General features: G+C 39.9%; 2 long non-coding RNA genes across 2 annotated transcripts in view; both read right to left on the bottom strand.

Annotated features, from left to right (window-relative positions):
- Nucleotides 1-4,639: 4,639 nt before the first annotated feature.
- The window catches only part of LOC132346287 (uncharacterized), a 146,362-nt gene continuing 126,713 nt past the window's right edge, over nt 4,640-24,288 (bottom strand). The window contains exons 2-3 of the long non-coding RNA XR_009496076.1: nt 13,760-13,871; nt 4,640-8,373 (exon numbers count right to left, since the gene is read on the bottom strand). This is a non-coding gene — a long non-coding RNA (uncharacterized lncRNA). The remainder of the gene's footprint in view (nt 8,374-13,759; nt 13,872-24,288) is intronic.
- LOC132346286 (uncharacterized) overlaps nt 18,847-24,288 on the bottom strand; it is a 99,527-nt gene continuing 94,085 nt past the window's right edge. Inside the window, exon 2 of the long non-coding RNA XR_009496075.1 lies at nt 18,847-19,234. This is a non-coding gene — a long non-coding RNA (uncharacterized lncRNA). The remainder of the gene's footprint in view (nt 19,235-24,288) is intronic.

Raw genomic sequence — 24,288 nt, 5'->3', positions numbered from 1 at the left:
AAGACAGTTAACAATAATGCTATAGTTCCAGCAAAAACTGTGCTTAATAGATTTTACAATGCATGTGAGCCACTTGGGAATCTATCCTGATTCAGCAGATCTGGAGTGATGGCCAAGGTTCTACATTTCTAATAAGCTACCAAATGATGATGATGCTCGTCTGGCAGAACATAGTTGGAGTTTGAAGGATCAAATGTTGCTCCTTGTATGCCTCCTTTTCAGCTATCACTCCCCTTTCCTCTTCTAATAAAGAAACCATTATCCTAAACTTGGTATAGTTTATTCGTATGATTGTTTTCATACACTTCTTAGATATATGTATCCCTTAACTCTATACAGTATGTTTTCCATATTTTTAAACTTTACATATGGTATCCCATTGAACATATTCTTGGGCAATTTGCTGTCTTCATTCAGTATTATATGAGGTTTATCCATGTTGATAAATGTAGTTCAGAGCCATTCATTTTATTTTTATTATTTTTTTAAAATAATTTATTTATTTGTTTGGCTTCATGGAATCTTAGTTGTGGCACACAGGATCTTTCGTTGTGGTGTGGTGTTCAGGCTCTTCCTTGCAGCTCACAGTTTTCTCCAGTTGTGGCGTGAGGGCTCTAGAGTGCCAAGGCTCAGTAGTTGTCGTGTGCAGGCTTAGCTGCCCTGCAGCTTAGTTCCCTGACCAGAGACTGAACCTGAGTTTCATGCATTAGAAGGCGGGCTCTAAGCCACTGGACCACCAGGTAAGTCCCCTGAGCCATTCAATTTTAACTTCAATAAATCTAAAAGAGAAAAAGGAGAGATAATTGAAAAAAAAAGATCATGTTTTATCTTTGTTCAGGCTCTATAATAAAACACCAGAGAAATGGGAGGTTTATAAGCAGAAATTTATTTCTAATATTTCTGGAGGATGGAAGTCCAAGATGAAGATGCCAGCATGGTCGCCTCTGGTGAGACCCCTCTTCCTGAGTTACAGCCAGTGCCTTCTGCCTTCTTGCTGTGTCCTCACCTGGTGGAAGGGATGAGGGACCTCTCTGGTGTCTGTTTCATAAAGGTACTAATCCCATTCATTAGGGCTCCGCCCTCATGATAATAATTTTAAAATATGAACAAACTATGAGTGAGCTGTGAGACTTAAGATGACATATCTATCAAAGGCTCCACCTCCTAACATCACTACGTTGGCATTAGGACTCCAACATATGAATTTAGGAGGGACACAAACATTCAGACTGTAATTAAATGTCCATGAAGTCTTCCGGCTGGAGAAGGGCATTGCAACCTACTCCAATGTTCTTGCCTGGAGAATCCCATGGACAGAGGAGCTAGGAACTTAATATTTTCTTATTCTGTGATTGGGTTTAATGTTCATTCTTTTACTCACTGAGTATTTATTAAGGACCTAAGATTAGCCAGAAACTATGTGAGACACTGGAAATACAATCATGAGCAAAACAGACTAAAACGGTTCTTTCAGGGAGAGTGTAGTTGTGAAGTAAGGGTCACACATTAATCAAGTAATCAAGGAATCACACTCATTCGTTAATTATGAACTGTGCTGACTGTGGTCTCTGAGTTGAGGCAATGGAACTAAGAGCTTGGAAAGAACAAACCAGCTAGAGTTTGCAGGAAAAACGATGGAGCGGAGACAGCTGCAGAGGAGAACTTCACAGATCTACAGAAGGTGCCTCTTGAGTATTCAGAAGAGTACTGATCAGCACATGCATGTAAGGCAAGTCACCAAGGTCAGAGAAAGAACCACCAGAAAAGGGCCTAGGTGCTCTCATGAGGCCAAGAATATTACCCATTCCCATCAGTAAACTGAAAACCTTATAAACCTTAGGGCTTTGGGCAGAGTGCTCAGAGGGGTCTCTCCTCAGTAGTAGAGAATAATCGTCCCTAGACTGAGCACTGCTCTGATCCTATCTAACAAACCCTCAAAGCAAGATGCTAAGTAATTCAACCGCATCCCAGAGAAAAATTCAAGAATATTAATAGGAATGCAAAAATATCCAGCATCTAAGAAGGTAAAATGCATACTGTATAGTTTCTAATCAGAAATTACAAGGCAAAAAAAAGAAAAAAATTACAATGCATACAAAGAAGCAAGAAAATCCAATCATAATAAAGAGAAAAATAATCAATAGATCCCAACTGACACAATTGACACAGATGCTAGAATTAGCAGAACAAAGACATTAAGACTGGTATTATAGATGTATTCATATGTTCACAAAGTTATGTACAGACATCAAAGATTTTTTTTTTTAAAGATCCAAACTGAGCCTCTTGAAAATAACACTAACGCAGGAGATGTAAACTACACTGGGTGGGAATAACAATAGATTAAACATTGCAGAAGAAAAAAATCGGTGAATTTAAAGGCGTAGCAATAGAGACTATCTAAAGGAAACACAGAAATAAGAATTTTAAAATATGAAAAAACTATCAGTGAGTTGTGAGACTTCAGATGACATATCTGCATAATATTGGAGTCCCTAAAAGTGTGTGTGTTGGGTGGGTAGAAACAGAAAAAAAAATTTTGTAATATTATTTAAAAAAATAATATGTTCTCCCAGGTGGCACAGTGGTAAAAAATCTGCCTATCAGTGCAGGAGATGCAGGAGACTCAGGTTCGGTCCCTGGGTTGGGAAGATTCCCTGGAGTACGAAATGGCAACACACTCTAGTATTCTTGAATGGACAATCCCATAGAACAGAGGAGCCTGGCGGGCCAAAAGGTTTCTAAATTTAATGAAAATTATAACCCCACATATCCAGGAAGCTCAATGAAGTCCAAAAACACACACAGAGTGAAGAAAACTATACCAGCATGGTTATCTAATGAAATCTACTATAAATCTATGAGAAGTGTTAAGTGAGTTTACCAAGGTTGAAGGATAAAGGACCAACATACAAAGATTAATTCATTCCTATATGCTGCTGCTGCTGCTGCGAAGTCGCTTCAGTCCTGTCCGACTCTGTGCGACCCCATAGACGGCATCTCACAGGCTCCCCCGTCCCTGGGATTCTCCAGGCAAGAACACTGGAGTGGGTTGCCATTTCCTTCTCCAGTGCATGAAAGTGAAAAGTGAAAGGGAAGTCGCTCAGTCGTGTCCGACTCTTAGCGACCCCATGGACTGCAGCCTACCAGGCTCCTCCGTCCATGGGATTTTCCAGGCAAGAGTACTGGAGTGGGGTGCCATTGCAATCAGAAAGTTTTAGACAACCACTTAAATAGTGTTAGAACATGATATATTTAAGAATAAATCTGACAAATATGCATGACACCTGTACACTGAAAACTCTTAACACATTTCTGAGACAAATTAAAGACCTAAATAAATGCAAAGTCACCATGTTCATGGGCTGAAAAACAAACTGTCTTTTCTCTTCAGACTGACCTAGAGTCAGTGCAATCTAATAAAAATTTCAACAGCTTCTTTCATAGAAATTGACAAGCTGATTCTAAAATCTATAGGAAATAAAAATAACTTAGAAATTCAAACAACTTTGTAAAAGAACAAAGCTGGAAGACTAACACTGATTTCAAGACTTATATGAAGCTACAGTAATTATACAGTTCGTATAAAGATAGACAAATAGAGAGTCTGGAAAAAGACCCACATACCTATAGATGCTGATGTTTGACAAAGGCGTACAGGAAATATAGAGGACAAAAAATAGCTTTTTCAACAAATGGTGTTGGAACAATTGGATATCCATATATGAAATAATAACTTCGACCCACACTTCACAAACTAATACAAACATTAACTCAACATGGGTCTTAGAGCTAAGTGTAAGACCTAAAACTATATCATTTTAGAAGAAAATATAAGAGAAAAATCTCTGTAATCTTGGGTTAGGCAAAGATTTATTAGAAACATGACCCAAATGCCTACAATAATCATCTCTTCTGGGAAGCCCTGACCCTGACCCTCCCAGACAGTTCTTTTTTTCCCCACTCTTCTATCTGAGCACTTTATATATGATATTCATCAAATCATATTGTATCTGTTTACATCTCTCTCCTCCATTGAACACACCAAGAATGAAGATCACATCTTAATTATTTTAATATCTACAAAGTTTGATAAATGTTACTTATAGGATGTCTCTAACTCTGAGCTTAATCAGGGAGAAAAATTTTTCCTAGAAGCCTCCCAGCACATTTCTTGATGTCTCATTGGCCAGAACTGGGTCATAGGTTACCTCTAAGCAAATCACTCGTTAATGGAATTACCATGATTTTCCTGGACCAATTACACTTCACTCTTCGGGGATGGGCTTACCTTCCCCAGGGAGCTGTGGCTGTTTGGGTAGGCTGGCTGCAGAGAACTTGCAGAGGTGTGGGGGTGGTGGAATTAGTGGCATAAACCAGGCTGCTTCATTTTCCATTGTGAGGGTGTAATTCACCAACAACCTAGACTTATACCTAGATTTCAGAAGGAAAAACTACCATATATCACTATCTTTGAAAATAAAAAGAACAACACAGCTCTGCTACAGTAGGAAGAGTGAAATTATTCATCTGAAACAGCAAGATTCTGCACTGGGCTCTTTATAACTTTTTAGATAATACATCTATAGAAAAAGCTTGGTAAGCTTTATTGCAGAATCATTTACATCAACTCGTACAATTTTGAATATTTATTATTTTTCACAGTAGCCATTGTTTTAGAACATATGTTATTATATAAACATTCTTCACAAATCTTAAAACTAATTGAAGCATAGCTATCTTTATAGTAAATGCTAGAAGAAAAAAAAAAAAACACCAAAAAACTAGCCAGTGTTGTGGATCCCTGGAGTTTTTATTTTCACTATGAATATAGCAGCTTAGAGAAAATAGGGTACAAGAAAAAAAATGTGTAAATGTTTCTAACCTAAGCAATCTGGCCAGCAAGCATTTCACTGAGAAAAACTGGCTTCTTTTTTTAAAGGAAAAATTCACATTTCTGATTTTATGTGTTTTTATCATTTGCTTGGTTCTGTTTTGTTAGATAGGATCTTGTATTTTTCTTCCACACTGTGAACTGCTGCTGTTGCTGCTAAATCACTTCAGTCGTGTCCGACTCTGTGCGACCCCATAGACAGCAGCCCACCAGGCTCCTCTGTCCACAGGATTCTCTAGGCAAGAATACTGGAGTGGGTTGCCATTTCCTTTCTCCAGGGGATCTTCCCAACCCAGGCATCAAACCTGAGTCTCTTGCATTGCAGGCAGATTCTTTACCGTCTGAGCCACCAGTGAAGCCCTGGATACTGATACCAGGGCAAATGAAGTTGGTTGTAATTGTTCTGCAGTATGGATGTAACAACTATCTTAAATTCTCTATGATGCTCAAAAGCTCATTGAAAACAATTTGCAGTATTTGCATAATACAGATCAACCCTATATTCATTGGACGGACTGAAGCTGAAGCTCCAATACTTTGGCCGCCTGATGTGAACAGCAGACTCATTGGAAAAGACTCTGATGCTGGGAAAGATTGAAGGCAGGAGGAGAAGGGGCAACAGAGGATGAGATGGTTGGATGGCATCACTGACTTAGTGAACATGAGTTTGAGCAAGCTCCAGGAGATGGTGAAGGACAGGGGAGCCTGGTGTGCTGCAGCCCACGGGTCACAAAGAAGTCAGACACAACTGAGAGACTGAACAATAACAACAAAGACACAAGCTGAAATAAGTCTGCCATTTCAGAGGAAAATAAAATAATATTCAGGATCATAGCATAAAAACTTTCCTCATTACTTAAACTATGGTTTCATAAAAGTGACTCTATAAATAAATAATAAAAAAATTTCCCTCAAATCCTTGACTGTGCCTGAACAGAACAAAATTCTAAAAAATTCAGTAGAAAGCAACAGCTGGGTTTAGTTGTAGAGATTTCAGTAGCTGTCTGGTGCTCTGGAGAGGCGTTCTCCATTGACTTCTGTGTCTTAAGAATAAGGATAATGTTCAAGGACTAAGGACTTCAGGATAAAGGATGAAAAACTAAAATAGCCCCGTTCTAATACAGCTTAAAACCAAACCTCCATAAGATCAGGGTAATCTTCCAATGATTTAACTGTTGAGTCGCAAAGAGTCCGACACAACTGAGTGACTTCACTTTCACCTTTCACTTTCATCCCCTGGAGAAGGAAATGGCAACCCACTCCAGTGTTCTTGCCTGGAGAATCCCAGGGACGGAGGAGCCTGGTGGGCTGCCGTCTATGGGGTCACACAGAGTCGGACACGACTGAAGCGGTTAGCAGCAGCAGCAGCAGGACAAATCCAGGGCTCTTCAAAAGAAAGTGAAGACAATCCATAATCTCTTACAATGGATCATCCAAAATGTAGAATAATGTACAGCCAAAAGTCAGCAGATATGTGAAGAAGCTGGATTATGTGATCTATAGTTCTAAACAACAACAACAAAATGGTAATTAGAAATAGACCCACAGACCATTTAAATGTTTCAATTAGCAAGCAAGAATTTTTGAATAGTTGTAAAATTTATCAAAGGATTTAAGGGAAAGGGGGATATAATGGGTGAAAACTGAGAATACTGAAGAAAAAAAAAAAAACAAATTAAACTCTTAGAACTGAAAAACACAATACATAAATTTAAAAAATCTATTGGATGAGATTAATAGCAGATAGAACAACCCAGAGGAATGGATTGATAACCTTAAAGATAGACCAATAGAAATCATCCAAACTGAAGTACACAGAGAAAAAAATATTGAAAAAAACTCACCAGACTCTCAAAGACCTGGGGAACAATCTTAAGTAATTGTAACTTAATTGTAACTGGGGTTCCAGAAGGAGAAGAGAGAATGGGGCAGGAAATACATTTGAAGAAGTGCACAAAATTATTCCCAAATTTGATTAAAAACATCACAGACCACAGATCCAAAAAGCCTAGTAAGCCTCAAGTAGTATAATTACAAAGAAAACCACATCTAAGCACATTATAATCAAACTTCTGAAAAGTAAAGATCAAGAGAAAAATTGAAAAGCAGCCAGAGGGGAAAAAAAGACACGTTACGCACAAGAAACAATGATAAGAATTAGAGCTGACCTCTCATCAAAAATAATGGGGGGCTAGAAAACGATCGAACAAACACTTTTCAGAATGCAGAGAGAAAAACAATAACAAAACTATCAACCTGTAATTCCATTAAGTAAAAACATCCTTCAAAATTAAAGGAAGAATGAAAACATTCAGATAGTGAAAAGCTGAAAGAATTCATCACTAGAAAGCTTGTACTGTAAGAGATGCTAAGGAAAATTCAGGTGGAAGGCAAATGATACCAGGTGAAAACCTAGAACTACAGGAAAAAAAAATCTGATCACTGGAAATTGTAGGACATCTTTTTTTGGGGGGTAGGGGTGTTAGTTCTAAAAGGTCTTGTAGGTCTTCATAGCACCGTTCCACTTCAGCTTCTTCAGTGTTACTGGTTGGGGCATAGACTTGGATTACCGTGATATTGAACGGTTTGCCTTGAAAATGAACAGAGATCATTCTGTTGTTTTTGAGATTGCATCCAAGTACTGCATTTCGGACTCTTGTTGACCATGATGGCTACTCCATTTCTTCTAAGGGATTCCTGCCCACAGTAGTAGATATAATGGTCATCTGAGTTAAATTCACCCATTCCAGTCCATTTTAGTTCGCTGATTCCTAGAATGTCGACGTTCACTCTTGCCATCTCCTGTTTGACCACTTCCAATTTGCCTTGATTCATGGACCTGACATTCCAGGTTCCTATGCAATATTGCTCTTTACAGCATCGGACCTTGCTTCTATCACCAGTCACGTTTACAACTGGGTGTTGTTCTTGCTTTGGCTCCATCCCTTCGTTCTTTCTGGAGTTATTTCTCCACTGATCTCCAGTAGCATATTGGGCACCTACCGACCTGGGGAGTTCCTCTTTCAGTATCCTACCATTTTGCCTTTTCATACTGTTCATGGGGTTCTCAAGGCAAGAATACTGAAGTGGTTTGCCATTCCCTTCTCCAGTGGACCACATTCTGTCAGACCTCTCCGCCATGACCCGCCCGTCCTAGGTGGCCCCACACAGCATGGCTTAGTTTCATTGAGTTAGACAAGGCTGTGGTCCGTGTGATTAGATTGACTAGTTTTCTGTGATTATGGTTTCAGTGTATCTGCCCTCTGATGCCCTCTCGCAACACCTACTGTCTTATTTGGGTTTCTCTTACCTTGGACGTGGGGTATCTCTTCACACTGCTCCAGCAAAGCGAAGCCACTGCTCCTTACCTTGGATGAGGTCGCCCCTCCTGACCTTGAACGTGGAGTAGCTCCTCTCAGCCCTTCTGTGCCTGCGCAGTCACCGCTCATTGCATGTGGGATTGCTCCTCTTGGCCGCTGCTAAAATTGTGGATATAAACATGAATATAAAGACATTTTTCCTTACTTTTCTTCAATTTTTTATAAAATAGTTGACTGTTCATAGCAAAAAAGAAAAAAAAAACCTTACAATGTAACATGGGATTTATAATTTATGTACAAGTAAAATACACAATGACAATTACACGAAGGATGGGAGGATGAGTTAAATAAAATTATACAGCTGAAAGATTTTTATGTTACATATAAAGTGGTGAAATATTAAGTCAAGTTAGACTATAATAAATTAGTGTAGATTATAACTGTGATAGCAACCACAAAAAGCATAATACAATTTATTTTTCTTGAAAGCTAATTGAAGAGGTAATAGTTTTTAAAATGCTTAGCCAACCCAAAAGAAGGCAAGAACAGAAAGGACGAAGAAAAATCAAATAGTAAGATGATAGACTTCAAACCAGTCATTGCTATAATTATATTAAATGTACAGTAATTAACCAGTCCATTTAAGAAATAGACATGTTCAGATGCATTAAAAAAGCAAGACCCAATTATATGTTACTTGTGAAAGTGAAAGTCACTCAGTAGTGTCCGACTCCTTGCAAGCCCATGGCCTATACAATCCATGAAATTCTCCATGCCAGAATACTGGAGTGGGTACCCTTTCCCTTCTCCAGGGGATCTTCCCAACCCAGGGACCAAACCCAGGTCTCCCGCATTGCAGGCAGATTCTTTACCAACTGAACTAAGAGGGAAGCCCGTTTCTTATGAAAGACAAGAAAAAAAGAAAAGAAAGTGAAGTCGCTCAGTCGTGTCCAACTCTTTGCGATCCCATGGACTGTAGCCTACCAGGCTCCTCAGTCCATGGAATAGTCCATGCAAGAGTACTGGAGTGGGTTGCCATTTCTTTCTCCAGGGGAATCTTCCTGACCCAGGGATTGAACCCGGGTCTCCCTCGTTGCAGGCAGACGCTTTACCGTCTGAGCCACCAGGGAAGCCCATTAATATCAAAGTGTACTTCAAAGTAAAGAGTACTTTAGGAGAGAAAAGAATCATTTCACAATGAAAAAGGGATCCATTTATGCAGTAGATATAACAATTCTAAATTATATGAACCTAAAAACAACTTTACAAAAAATGGAAATAAAAACCATAAAACTATTTAAATTAAAAACTAAAACATAAGTAAATATTTATCAAATCACAGGATGGTAAATCGTCTTAAAACTATGCAAAGACAGAATCTATAAAAGCGAAATTTGAATTCTTAAATATTTGAACTTTGGTATATTAAAAGGTAACTGGAGACATAAGAGGAAAAACTATAAATTAGAAAAAAATATATATGAACAGCAAGAAAATCTATGAGAAAAGTCTAGGGACATCCCCAAATTAAAGCATTTGTCATTCTAGGAAGAACAGTTTCAAACTGAAGATTTGTACCTGACTCCATCCTAGGCAGACAATGCGATTAGAGGCATACCTCAGAGATAGTGTTCAGTTCCAGGCCACTGCAGTAAAGCAGGTATCACAAGAGTACACAAATGTTTTGGTTTCCCAGTGCATGTAAAATTACATTCACACTGTACTATAGTCCATTATGTGTGCAATTCGTATGTGCATGCTAAGACACTTCAGCCATGTCTGACGCTTTGCAACTCCATGGACTGTAGCCTACGAGCTACATGGACTGTAGCTACCAGTCCCCTGTAGGCTCCCTAGTCCATAGGATTCTCCAGGCAAGAATACTGGAGTGGGTTACCACACTGTCCTCCAGGGGATCTTCCCAACCCAGAGATCAAACCCACTTCTCTTATGTCTCCTGCATTGGCAGGCGGGTTCTTTACCACTAGTGCCACCTGGGAAATCCATGTGTGCAACTGCATTATGTAAAAAAAAAAAAAACACAACAACAACCTACATACCTTAATTAAAAGTACTTTATTGCTAGAAAATTCTAACCATCATCTGAGCCTTCAGCAAGCTGTAATCAAAGATCACTGATCACAGATCCTATAACAAATATAATAACAATGAAAAAGTTTGAAATATTGTGAGAATTATCAAATTGCCACATGGACACAGAGTAAGCAAATATTGTACCAATAAACTTGTTTGTTGCAGGGTTGCCAGAAGACTTCAATTTGTTAAAAAAAAAAAAAAAAAGACACACAGTATCTGCGAAGCACAATAAAACAAGGTGTGACCTAAATGTAAGGCCAGAAACTATAAAGCTCTTAGAAGAAAACCTAGGCAGAACACTCTTTGACATAAATCACAGCAAGATGCTCTATGACCCACCTTCTAGAGTAATGGAAATAAAAACAAAAACAAGTGGGACCTAATTAAACTTAAAAGCTTTTGCACAGCAAAGGGACTAACCCCATGGACTATACAGTCCATGGAATTCTCCAGGCCAGAATACTGGAGTGGGTAACCATTCCCTTCTCCAGGGGATCTTCCCAACCCAGAGACTGAACTCAGGTCTCCTACACTGCAGGTGGATTCTTGACCAGCTGAGCCATCAGGGAAGCCCAAAAGAAATATAAGCAAGTTGAAATGACAATCTTCAGAATGGGAGAAAATAATAGCAAATGAAACGACTGACAAAAGTGTATCTCCAAAATATACTAGCAGCTTCTGCAGCTCAATACCAGAAAAACAACCCAATCAAAAAGTGGGCAGAAGACCTAAACAGACATTTCTTCAAAGAAGACATCAGTTTAATTAAGTCACTCAGTCGTGTTTGACTCTTTGCGACCCCATGGACTGCATCATGCCAGGCTTCCCGGTCCATCACCAACTCCCGGAGCCTACTCAAACTCATGTCCATCGAGTCAGTGATGCCAACCAACCATCTCATCCTCTGTCATCCTCTTCTCCTCCTGCCTTCAATCTTTCCCAGCATCAGGGTCTTTTCCAATGAGTCAGTTCTTCACATCAGGTGGCCAAAGTATTGGAGTTTCAGCTTCAGCATCAGTCCTCCCAATGAATATTCAGGACTGATTGCTGATGGACTGGTTGGATCTCCTTGTAGTCCAAGGGACTCTCAAGAGTCTTGTCCAACCACAGTTCAAAAGCATCAATTCTTTGGAGCTCAGCTTTCTTTATAGTCCATCTCTCACATCCATACATGACTACTGGAAAAACCATAGCTTTGACTAGATGGACCTTCGTTGGCAAAGTAATGACTCTGCTTTTTAATATGCTGTCTAGGTTGGTCATAGCTTTTCTTACAAGGAGCAAGTGCCTTTTAATTTCATGGCTTCAGTCACCATCTGCAGTGATTTTTGGAGCCCCCCAAAATAAAGTCTGTCACTGTTTGCATTGCTTCCCCATCTATTTGCCATGAAGTGATGGGACCAGATGCCATGATCTTGGTTTTCTGAATGTTGAGCTTTAAAGTAAAGAAGACCTACAGAGGCTAATAAACACAGGAAAAGATGCTCAACATCACTCATTATTAGAGAAATGCTAATCAAAACTGCAATGAGGTATCACCTCACACCGGTCAGAATGGACAGCATCAAAAAATCTACAAACAATAAATGCTGGAAATGGTGTGGAGAAAGGGAACTTTCTTGCACTGTTGGTGGGAATGTAAATTGATGCAGTCACTATGGAGAACAGTATGGAGACTCCTTAAAAGACTAAGAATAAAACAATCATATGACCCAACAATCCCACTACTGGGCATATATCCTGAGAAAAGCATAATTGAAAGAGATCCATGTACCCAATGTTCATTGCAGCACTATTTACAATAGCTAGGACACAGAGGCAACCTAGATGTCCATCAACAGATGAATGGATAAAGAAGCTGTGGTCCATATACACAGTGGAATATTACTCAGCCGTAAAAAGAACACATTTGAGTCAGTTCTAATGAGGCAGATGAACTACAGTCCATTATACAGAGTGAAATAAATCAGAAAGAGAAAAACAAATATTGTGTGTTAACGCATGTACAGGGAGTCTAGAAGGATGGTACCAATAAACTTATCTGCAGGACAGCAATGGAGACAGACATAGAGAAAAGCCTTGTGGACACGGTTGGGGAAGGAGAGGGTGGGAAGCTTTCAGACAGCGTGTTATGCAGCGAAAGTTAACCAGGGCATCTTGCCAGAAAAAGCTTTCTGACTATCCCCACATTATATGATGAACAGGATGATGATACATGAGAGAAAATAAGCATGCCCCTTTCTAAGACCCCTATATCCTTAGGGACTTAGAATAAACATGTAATTAGCTGAAATGTTTTCTTACAGTCATCACAAAAGTGCATTTTAGAGGTAGAGGTGAGCCAGAGATTCTCTTGATTACTTGGGGTATGGGTTGGACTTTCTAGAACCACTCAAAGCCCTCCAGTATATTTCATGCTGGTCTCTCCCCCACCTCACCCGCAGCTCTACAAATTTTCTTTTAGGATAGGAAGAGCTAACTAAATACAGGGGAGACTTAAAAATCATTCATCAGAATGAAGGGAAAACTGTAACTTTTTTTAATATTTACTTTTATTGCATCTTTTAAAAATTTATGTTTTTGTTTAAAATTGTTTATACACAAAATATATTAGTATAGTACTATAGGCACACAATTTTAAAATTTATAAATGCTCAAAATAACTTTTATAGATAGCATTATAGACATCTGGAGACCCCTAGTATAGACATACCTCTAAATTTCTGTATGTCAGACTTGTCAGGACACAGAAAATGTAGCTCAGCTCTAATCCTCCTTGAAGGAAAGTCTCAGTTCCTACATCTCTCAGATCCCACCCTTCTAGGCTCCTTCACAGGAAACTTCTTCTAATGGGTCTTGGGGCTTATTCTCTAACTAATTCATTGAGCACTTGTTCTGTGCCAGAGCTAGTTCCTGGGTATATGAACAGTTCCTGGGTATACAATGAACAAAAATAGTTCCCAGGTATATAATGAACAAGTCCTAGGCTCTACCCTAAGGGAACCTGCAAGCGGTTTTAGTACTGGGGGGCTGCTATAACAGAATGCAATAGAATGGGTGGCTTATGAACAACAGGAATTTATTTCCCAAGTTCTGGAGGTAGGAGTTTCAAGATCAAGGCTCCAGAATATTCAATATCTGGTAAAGGCCTGGTTCCTGGTTCATGGATAGCTGTCTTGCTGTGTCTTCACATAGCAGAAGGGCAGAGAAAAGTAAGGTCTCTGGTCACTCTTTTAAGATACTAATTCATTCATTAGGGCCCCATCCTCATGACCTCATCTAATTGTAATTACTTGCCCAAAGCCTCACCTATTAATACCATTACCTTGGAAAGTTGGGCTTCAACACATGAATTTGGGTGTCAGGGGGACACAGCACTGAATCTACAGCACAAACTCTCTCGTCACATAACCCCATGTCTCTTCCTGGGAAGAGATAATATATCCACCTCCATGAAGCAGAATCCCAGCTCTCATCCATGATCTTGAGAGGACAGAACGCTGTATGGTTGCCATAGAAAACTCAGATCCTTGTTGATGCGTTCATGAATCAGCAAACAGCTGTGGAGAGAAAAAAGAGAAAACCCCAAGGGATGTTTCCTGAAAGAGAAAGACAAAAACATTCTCCCTGCCTGACTTTGCCTCACTCCACAGCTGGCGCCAGCCTTTCCCGAGTCACAGCTGGACGAAGAAGGCAAGCAGGGGAATGCTCTAAGAGTCACAGGACAAGAAAAGACGCTATCTCCCCTCCCACCCCTTTCTTCCCTCACAGGAGGGTGATGCCAGAGGAAATCACTGGGCACCTGGCTGTACCCACAAGGTGAATACTCTTGATGGTGAGAAGAGAACTCATCCCTACATACATTTGGGCTGAAGAAAGCAATGAGTTAGTGCCATGAAGCAGGGGTGAAGGATGAGGGAGGGAGAAAGTGCCTGTTCTTTTGATGACATCAATTTTGCTGTTATGGTTGTTCAGTCGCTAGGTCATGTCCAACTCTTTATGTCCCCATGGACTGCAGCACACCAGGCTCCTCTGTCCTCCACTTTCTCCCGGAGTTGGCTCAAATTCATGTCCAGTGACTCAGTGATGCTATCTAACCATCTCATCCTCTGCCACTCCCTTCTCCTTTTACCTTCAATTTTTCCCAGCATCAGGGTTTTTCTCAATGAGTCAGCTGTTCACATCAGGTGGCCAAAGTACTGGAGCTTCAACTTCAGCAACAGACCTTCCAATGAATACTCAGGCATCAACTTTACTCTCACTGATTTTGAAGAGTCAAATGGTTTCTAATACACTCCACCACTTTCTTACTTCTCTTCCATACTTTTTCCCCCTACTACTTCCTTTCTTCTTTGCTGTCCCCCAAACCCAAAGCTGTGCCAGGAATGGAAGAAGGAAAAAGTATGCTTTTATAAGACGTGCTTCATGAGTGTTGATGGGAAAAGAGACAAATGATTTTTTTAAAGTTGGTATATTTGTCTTTTTATTATTGAGCTGTAACAGGGTTTTTAAAAATATTTAATTGGTTGCACCAGGTCTTAGTTGCAACACCTAGGATCCTCACTGTGGCATCAAACTCCTAGGTGCTGCATGTGGGATGTAGTTCCCTGACCAGGGATTGAACCAGGGTCCCCTGCATTAGGAGCTCGACATCTTAGCCACTGGACCACCAGGGAAGTCCTGAGACAAATAACTTTATTTCATTTTCTTCCTATGGGCCAAGGGAGGTAAACAGAAGAGGAGAGGTGACTTTGTATCATGTTATTTAATGCAAGGAGATCCAACCAGTCCATTCTGAAGGAGATCAGCCCTGGGATTTCTTTGGAAGGAATGATGCTAAAGCTGAAACTCCAGTACTTGGGCCACCTCATGAGAAGAGTTGACTCATTGGAAAAGACTCTGATGCTGGGAGGGATTGGGGGCAGGAGGAGAAGGGGACGACAGAGGATGAGATGGCTGGATGGCATCACTGACTCGATGGACGTGAGTCTGAGTGAACTCCAGGAGTTGGTGATGGACAGGGAGGCCTGGCATGCTGCGATTCATGGGATCGCAAAGAGTCTGACACGACTGAGTGACTGAACTGAACTGAACTGAACTTTACATGATGGCTTTTAAGTTACAAGCTATCAAGGAGAAGAGTAAACACAACCCAAGGACTTTGTATCCTCTTTCGGGTAAAGGATTTGTGCATTTTCAGTTGATGCAGAATAGTTGCATCATGTTAGGTGGAAATATGACTTTGTCACTGTCTTCATATATTTAAAGATTAAGGAGATGTGTATGGATGCCAAGTTGAAAAAGGGAAGGCTTGTGATGGTTAGTTTTATGAGTCAGCTTGGCTGGGCCACAGTTCCCAGATATCTGGTCAAGTATTATTCTGGATGTTTCTACAAAGGTGTTTTTTGGATTAGATTACAGTTAAATTGGTGAGCTTTGAGTAAAGCAGATTACCCTCCATAATATGGGTGGGACTTGGCCAGTCCAAAAAGCTTGATAGCAAAGACCTCCCTTAAGCAAGAAGGAATTCTACCAACAAATGGCCTTTGCACATAAACTGCAGCTCTTCCTTGGAGCCTGATAGCCTATCAGATCAGATTTTGGTTTTGCCAAGCTTCATGATCCTGTGAGTCAATTCTTTAAAATCAGTCTCTATGATGTACTTGGCAAGATGCATGAACGATTTCTGATAGCTCCACACTTGTGTGAGCTGCCCTGCAGCCTGCACTGGGCTGTAGCTGCCCACCTGTCTTCATCAAAGGCTGTCTTCACCAAAGGAGACAGGACTGTAAGCCTGGAGTCTCATGGAAAGAGGATAGGATAGTTCAGTCCCCAATCCCATCTGATTGCTGCTTTGCCAGCCAAATGCTACAAATAATCTTTCAAGTAAAGTCTCTTGCTTATCTATTACAATTCTATCATATTTCAGCATTTGTTAAACCATTTCAGAATTTTTAAACAGGAATTAATAAAAACATGAAAATATTTTGGAAGACGTTGCCAACATAGAAATCGAACAAAAAGATCAACTCTCAATTTGCAGAAGTTTACAAAAAGAATAACTGAAGAACAAAAGGAATAGAATTCTTTTTTTTTTTTAAGAGAAGGAAAAAACCAGAATTGTCCCCCAAAAATGTCATACATTGAAAATCACATCAGCAGAGTCTCTGGAAAAGTAAGTATCAAAAGAAATTCTGAGACACAGCTTCTTCAACATTTTCAACTACAGGGAAAGATAAACGGACACATTCCAACCAAGAACCTTTGGGTAGTGTTCACAGGAACAAGCCCTCAGGCTGAGCTCTAGATTTCCCGCCTCTCATTAGCAATTAGTCGGAGGTGAGGGGCGTGGGGGAGAGGGGGTTTGCAGGTAGCATCTTCCCCTAAAGACTGAGTTGAAAGGTGTGACTTAAAAGAGACACATTATATCTGGTTTTGATTTTTGCAGGATGTAGCAGACTCTTTGTACTGTCTAAACTCAGCCCACAGCCTTATGCCAAGGGGACTCAAAGAAGCACCATAGAATATGAAAGGCTGTAATTAGATAAAATACTAATTAGTTATTTTTATTGAAAAGAATGTATAGTAACTTCCAAATACCACCAGAAAAGTAACTGATTTTGCTTTAAATGTTGCAATCAATAAGGCCTCAAAGCAAATAAAGCAAAGTAAAAGAGAAAAAATAATGGGGGATGGAGAGGAACTCAAATTCTTTTTTTAAATTAATTAATTAATTTGGCTGCATCAGGTCTTAGGTGAGGGGTTGCAGCAGGGGCTTAGTAACCTTATTTCCCTAACCAGGGATTGAACCTGCATCCCCTGCATTGCGAGGAAGATTCTTAACCACTAGACCATCAGGGAAGCCACTCAGAGTCTTCAGAGCGGGAAAATTTAAGGAAAGTGCCAAGCTATGTAGACCTGAAAGTCAATGTTGCTTATCGTCTTAAAACGAGGTGCCCCAAACTGCAATTAATGCAGTAGTTTTGAATTAAGAATGATTTATGTGGTACCCCTGCTGCTGCACATGACTCTGCCTTTAGTAGACAAGAGACAGGACCAGATTAACATTTTAAAATGTCAAAAATAAGATGGATCCTTTCTGTTGCTTTATTTATACTCCTGGTCTCTCACTTGAGCTAATATTGAGATCAGCATGTTTCCTGAATCAGAATGGAGTGTGTGCTGGCAGTTTATCTCCGGGAGAAGGTGCCCTCAGGAAGTGTGGGCCCAGTGCTGTCATTATCACAGAAGCTGTATCTGGTTATCACCTTTAACAACCATAGCCCTTAAGATCTGAGTCCAGGATTACCAAACAACCTTGATTATAAGTAACCTCTCTTAGAGCTTTATCTCTAGCAAGATACTAAGCTGATCACAGAACCTTATTTTTTGTTGTAAATCAAGAACTTGGCATTATGCTTTTATTTTTCTTAAGTGTGTATTTCTATGAATCCCCAATCTGCTATCTTTCTTTATTATTTTGATATAAGCCTATAATCCCTTATCTATTACTCTGAAATCCAAAAACAGTGTTGTTTTTTCCACTTGGCAGCAAAACTTGACACGAACAGATGGAAGTCTATTATAGTCTATCCTCCTCAAGAAGAATACTCATGTATTTTGCTGCAGAAATGTTATGTGTTTGATTACAAGGTATACTTCATCTGTATATATTGAGATAAAGGTTTTGTCCTTTTCCTGCATGTATTGAGATAATAGAGTGTTTGTCCTTTATGATGCTTTATTGTGAATTATACCGATGATTTCTTAATGTTAAATCTAATTTACTTGTAACATATTAGTTTTAATATCTTGCTGGATTTGGTCTCCTGATATTTCACTTAGGATTTTTACATCTATGTTCATGAGAGATTAGCCTGAAATCTACTCTTGTAATATTTCTGTCAGATTTTGAAATGAAAGTTTATGCTGGCCTTATGAAGTGGATTGGAAAGTGTTCTCTATGTTCTGGAAGAATCTGTGTAAGATTGGCATTATTTCTTCTGTAAATGTCTGGCAAAATTCAAGGGCCTGGAGTTTTCTTTGTGGGATTCAATTTTTTTATTGTTATGGAGTTATCCATAGTTTTCTGTTTCTTCTGACATAAATTTTGGTGAATTGTACTTTTTATAGGATTTTTTTCATTTCATCTAAATTTTTAATGCTATTGGCACAAAATTACTTATAGTATTTTTCTATTATCTTTCTATTATTTGCAGCATCAATAGAGATGTTTCTTTACATTTCTAGTGTTGGTTATTTGCATCCTCTCTCCTCTGTCAGTCATGTATCAGTATTATTAGCCTTTTCAGAGAACCAGATTTTGGCTTTTTTGTTCCTCTCATTATGCTTGTTTTTTATCTCATTAATTCCTTTGATTTATTCTTTTCTTTCATCTACTTCCTTTGAATTTATTTTGCTGTTCTTATAATTTCTAAAAATGGATGCTTAGTTCATTTATTTTTCAGCTGTTCTTTTTGAATAATTCATTTAAAACTAATAAATTTCCCTTTAAGAAGCTTCATTACACAAATTTTGATATGGACTATTTTATTACCATGCAATTCCAAATATTTTCAAATGACCATTATGATTTATTCTTTAACACAAGTTATGTGGAAATGTATGCCTTAAGTTCCAAGCATATATGGATTTCTAGTTTCTAGGTTGTTCGTTGAGTTCTAGTATAACTAAACTGAAGAAAAAAATACGCTTGATACGATTTCTATCTTTTTGAGACTTGTTTTATAGTCCTTTGTTCCTGCCATATATTTTTGCCAGGCTGGGAATTATTTTCTTTCAGCTCTTTGAAGATATCTGTTCATTGTCTTCTAGCTTCTATTTCTTCTGTTGAGAAAACCAACTTGCGATTCAGATGGTAAGGAAACTGATGACATTGGACCATTTCACTCAAAAATTCATCCTGAAAATAAGAATATATATATAACTGAATCACTTTGCTGTGCAGCAGAAATGAACACAATATTGTAAATCAATTATATTTCAATTTTTTTAAAAAAGGAAAAAATGCATTGTGGTGGTGACTGACACGTGTTCTGGGTAAGAGGTATGTCTTTCCTGCTCACCATGCCTGCACCAACCCCGTTAATCAAGAACTCATGTTCCACATAACGTTATCCCAGGCCAAAAAACCCACTTTATGTCAAAGAGGGTGTGACAAGAGGCACATGACCACAGGATCTATGGGATCTACCATATGTGATGTCACCCAGAAGCTGCTCATCTAAGAAAGCATGGTAAGTGTTTTTTGAAGGCATGCTAAGGAGCCAGCATGGAGATAATGAGCTGTCTTTGAGGATGCAATGTACATTTTAAATCAATGGTCATTAAACTGATGACGTTGGATCCTAACAGATAGAACACATACATCTAAGAAGAAAGTGGGAGGAGTCTAGTTTACCATCACTCCCAGCAACTCCCTTGGGTAATTTTTACTTCTTATCCCTATGACTTTAATTTCTGCAAGTCTAGAGGTATTGTTTCCACCAAAAACTGGCTGCTCCCTAATCACTGTGTTCTCCTCATGTACACAGGTCAGCAGGCAAAGAAAGAAGTTGGGACACTTAGAAGAACAATTGATCCTGCCCATCTTGAGGATATAGTTTACTGCTACTTTATAGGGGCAAAGAGAAGTATGTCTGGAACTCAGGGAACCATTGAGGCATCTCTTGGTGCTCCTGTGCCCAGACTTAACTGCAAATGGGCAATTAGTATTAACCATGCCTGACAAAGGTGTGACAACCCACCTAGGCCTGCCGAAATGCTAGCCAAGAATGAAGGGAATATAGAGTGTTGTAGGTGAATATCTTATGGCATCTTATGGCATGAATATCTTATGCAGGACTAACTGCAGTTATGAGTACACAGATTGCCCAATTAACTCTCCTCTTCCAAGTGTTCCACATGAATGGTGACTAACTGCTACCTTGAAATATGTGTTGGGATAGAGTGAGCTTAAAAGAAAACTTGAGCGGATAGGAGGACAAAAGGGGTGGACTATAAAGGACAGTATTGGTGTCTTGCTCAATAAAGCATCTTTCCCTTGGTTTTCTTTTCAAGCTTTCTGTGTGTGCCCTTGGGCTAACTGTGCTTTCATTTCCAATGGTCAGCACCTATGACATTCTTTTAAGGACTGCGCTCCATCCTCATTGAGAGCTAGAGGATCTGAGTTTATATCCCGCCTTACCCTCTCCCAAAGGAAGTCCTTAATCAAAAACTGTAGGCGGCAGGTTTATGAAAGCCCAACACCATTTCTTAGGGGTGTGAATGACAATCTACACACAATCTTGAGACCTCGCAATTCCAGCACCTTTGTATCTCTTTCAATGAACTCTCTGGTCCTTTCTCTCTCCTCACCCTCTATTGATTACAGTGAAGTGTTTTTGAAGTGTTACCTTTGTACTGTGAATTTGAGATGGTATTCTTGGCCTCTGTGGCATAAAAAGAGATCTAGGCATTTATAAAAGTTGATCAGCTCCTATTTATTCATCATGTAGCTGGAATGATTTTGGGAGCTAAGGCTGTCCAACTTCTCAGAGTTATGTGTTGTATGTGTTAGTCGCTCAGTTGTGTCCAGCTCACGCCAACCCCATGGACTGTAGCCCGCCAGGTTCTTCTGTCCATGGATTTCTCCAGGCAAGCATACTGAAGTGGGTTGCCATTCCCTTCTCCAGGGGATCTTCCCCACTCAGGGATCCAACCTGGGTCTCCTGCATTGCTGGCAGATTCTTTACCATCTGAGCCACCAAGGAAGCCCTCTGAAAGTTACATAAGTCTGCAAAAATCATGTAACCTTTTACTGATTCATTGATGTATGGTCACCCTTGGTCCTGTAAACCATCCACACCCTATAATATCTGCAGTCTGCAACGTTCACATCATACATGTTTAGCTATTTTGTATTGTCTGGATGGGCCTGAGCATCCCCATTTTCATAAAACTCCATCAGCATTCTTGACCTGCTCCTCCAGTTGAGAGTTGCCAAAAAAGAAGGAATCTGGGCATACATAGTAAAAGACCCACCCAGAAATGGCTCCTGTGCATAATTTATTACATTTCTACCATCATCTTCAATTCTTATGTTGATTTTCTTCTTATCAAGGTATTTCTTTCTTTGGAATTATTAATGCTTGATAGCACCCCTCACCCACTTCCTTTCCTCCCCTTCCTCATCCCTACAGTTTAACATTTGCACTAAATGTTCCTGATTAAAGGTACAAATGTACCTCTCTCAGTTCCCAAATCAGATGCTAGACTCCTAGACTCCTATGGTGGTGGTTTAGTCACTAAGTCGTGTCTGACTCTTTGCAGCCCCGTGGACTATAACCCACCAGGCTTCTCTGTCCATGGGATTCTCCAGGCAAGAATACTGGAGTGGGTTGCCATTCCCTTTTCCGGGGGATCTTCCCAACCCAAGGATTGAACCAGGGTCTCCTGTATCGCAGGCAGATTCTTTACCTACTGAGCTACACGGGAAGCCAGATGCTGCTTCTGTCCAGATGTAGCCTTCCTCTAGCAGGACTTGTGTCCTCAAGAAATAAGGCGTGGCTGGGATTCAGGAAGTCTAGGGAGGGGCCTGAGCATCCCCATTTTCATAAAGCTCCACAGGCATTCTTGACCTGCTCCTCCAGTTGAGAACCGCTGCCCGAGAGACTCTGATAAGTTCCAGATTGGGTGAGAGTGTCCTTTTGCAATCAAAAGAGGTTAAGTAATACAACCAATAAACTGTGACAACTAACTTTGTGTGTCAACTTGGCTGGGCCATAGTACTCAGATATTTGGTCAAACGCCAGTCTGGATGTTTCTGGGAAGGTATTCTTTACACAAAATTAATATTTAAATCAGACTTTGAGTCAAACAGATTATCCTTCATAGTGTGGATGGGTCACATCCATCAGTTGAAGGTCTTAAGAGAAAATAGCCTGAGGGACCCCAAGGAGGAGGGAATTCTGCCTCCAGACTTGGAACTTGGAACTTGAGCTGTAACACAGTTCTTCCCTGGATCTTCAGCACAGATTTAAAACTTACCAACCTGCACAATGCCACAATCACTTGAGCCAATTCCTTAAAATCTCTCCTCTCCTTCTCTCAATAGGTAGGTAGATAGATAAGTAGATTAGAGATAGAGGTTCTGTTTCTCTGGAAAGTCATAACACATGCAGTTCTTGGTTTTTCACCTACTGTTATTAGCTCCTGGAATAAATCTGACCTCTGGATGCACAGAATTGTGCCCTGAAAGAGGCTGCAGTTTCTGGATGACAGGAGACTGGCTCATTGGAATGAAACCCAAGAACTGGACCAGATGGTGGTGTTAACACTCTGATAACTGTTACCGGACAGGTTTAACATGGTGTGCAATGAATAACTTTGAAGAAATGTGCATAAATTTTTAAAAGGTACTTTATCAATAAGCGAATGTCCTGGTTTTGTCTTCTTTTTTTCTGTCTCTCTTGTCCCAAGGAGCAAAGTCCCTCTGACATTCGGGCTCATGACTCTCAATGATGAATTTCTGATACAATTAGCTTCTAACTGGTTTTCTTCAGAGTTCACAGGAACAAAAATTCTTTACAGCAAAAACCTAGTACTGAAACAAGAAAGACACCTTTTCTTGCTTTTTCCTTAAGCTTCCATGAATCTTTCTGTGTTCCTTTAGTTATGTGACACAAAAATGTATCTGAAAATGTGGCAACCTATGAATCAAAGTGAGAAACTACGCACCTTCAAGCCAGACATTTATCTTTCCTAAGAGGTGTGCATTACTTCTGGGAGTTTGTGCTTTCACTCATCTTTCTATGCCTCCTCCCACCCAATGGTGCCTCAGTTTCCCTATCCTGTCCACACTCAACAAAACACAAAGGAATACAGACCAATCTGATTGTTTCTAATGGATTCTTGGGTGAGCCATCATTTTCTAAACAAACAAGAGTCAAATGACTGCACTTTAAGTGAAGTGTTCTTTATTGAAATCTTTTGATTCATTAGCTAAGCTTGTCTGGTTTTTTCCTTCTTTTTCTTTCTGACATCTTCTTTCACTCATCCAGAATCTTGGTGAAGGCGAGAATCATTCCATTAGTGCTGATTCTTTGGCTACAGGCACTAATGCATTTCCAGAATAAGTGTCCACGAATCCTGCCTCCAACAGGCTGAAACCTGAAACTTGTCCCAAGCTTCTCAGCCTGATGGGGAGCCCCCAGGGGAAAGGCTGTTAGAAGCAAAGAAAGAACTCTTTGTCTGTAGTCTCTTGTTTCTCAGAGGTCTCCCTAAAGCATTCCCTTTAGGCAATAGCCCTTCTCCCCTCCCCCAGTGATTAAGTCATCACAAATTCCTAATCTAACTACTTGAGAGAACTTGTTTGTCAAAAACTGCAAGGAAGACAAACACTCTACATTTTTTAATTCCTGCCTGAACAGGATCATAAACATTCTAATTTCTAGCCTATCTGGTTGAGTACAGTGAATCAGTGTTGAAATGATCTGAGCAGAAGCACATTTGGATGTAAATCAAGTCAGTGACTCGCTTTTCAGCCCCTCACAAGAAGAACCTGATATTCTAGGCACATGACTATTTTGATGGGGTAGTGAGGAGACTGTGACTCACGCTAAAAAGGACCATCATGTAACATCGGCGTTGCTAATGGACCCCACAGGAGCTTTGGGAGTTAAGCTGCGATGCTGTGATGTCCACTGCACAACCTATCTGCAAATTGAAAACAAAGCCCTTTAAATGGGGGGTTGGATGGGAATTTTGGAAATCTAGGGTTTCGGGGCAAACAGTAATTGTTTAAGGAAAATTGAGGTAAAGTATCTCCTTCCTCTTCCCAAGGTTTAAGGTGGGGGTGGGTATTAATAGCAAAGAAATCTCTTCACAAATCTCCTCAGAAGTGCAGTATGTCTTTCTCTGTACTCTGATTCCTCTTTTGTGTCCTTAAAATGGGTGAGAGACTTAAAAGTCATAGAA

Source organism: Bos taurus, chromosome 10, assembly GCF_002263795.3.
Source record: "Bos taurus isolate L1 Dominette 01449 registration number 42190680 breed Hereford chromosome 10, ARS-UCD2.0, whole genome shotgun sequence".
Classification (NCBI taxonomy): Eukaryota; Metazoa; Chordata; class Mammalia; order Artiodactyla; family Bovidae; genus Bos; species Bos taurus.
This window is presented reverse-complemented; position numbering and strand designations above follow the sequence as displayed.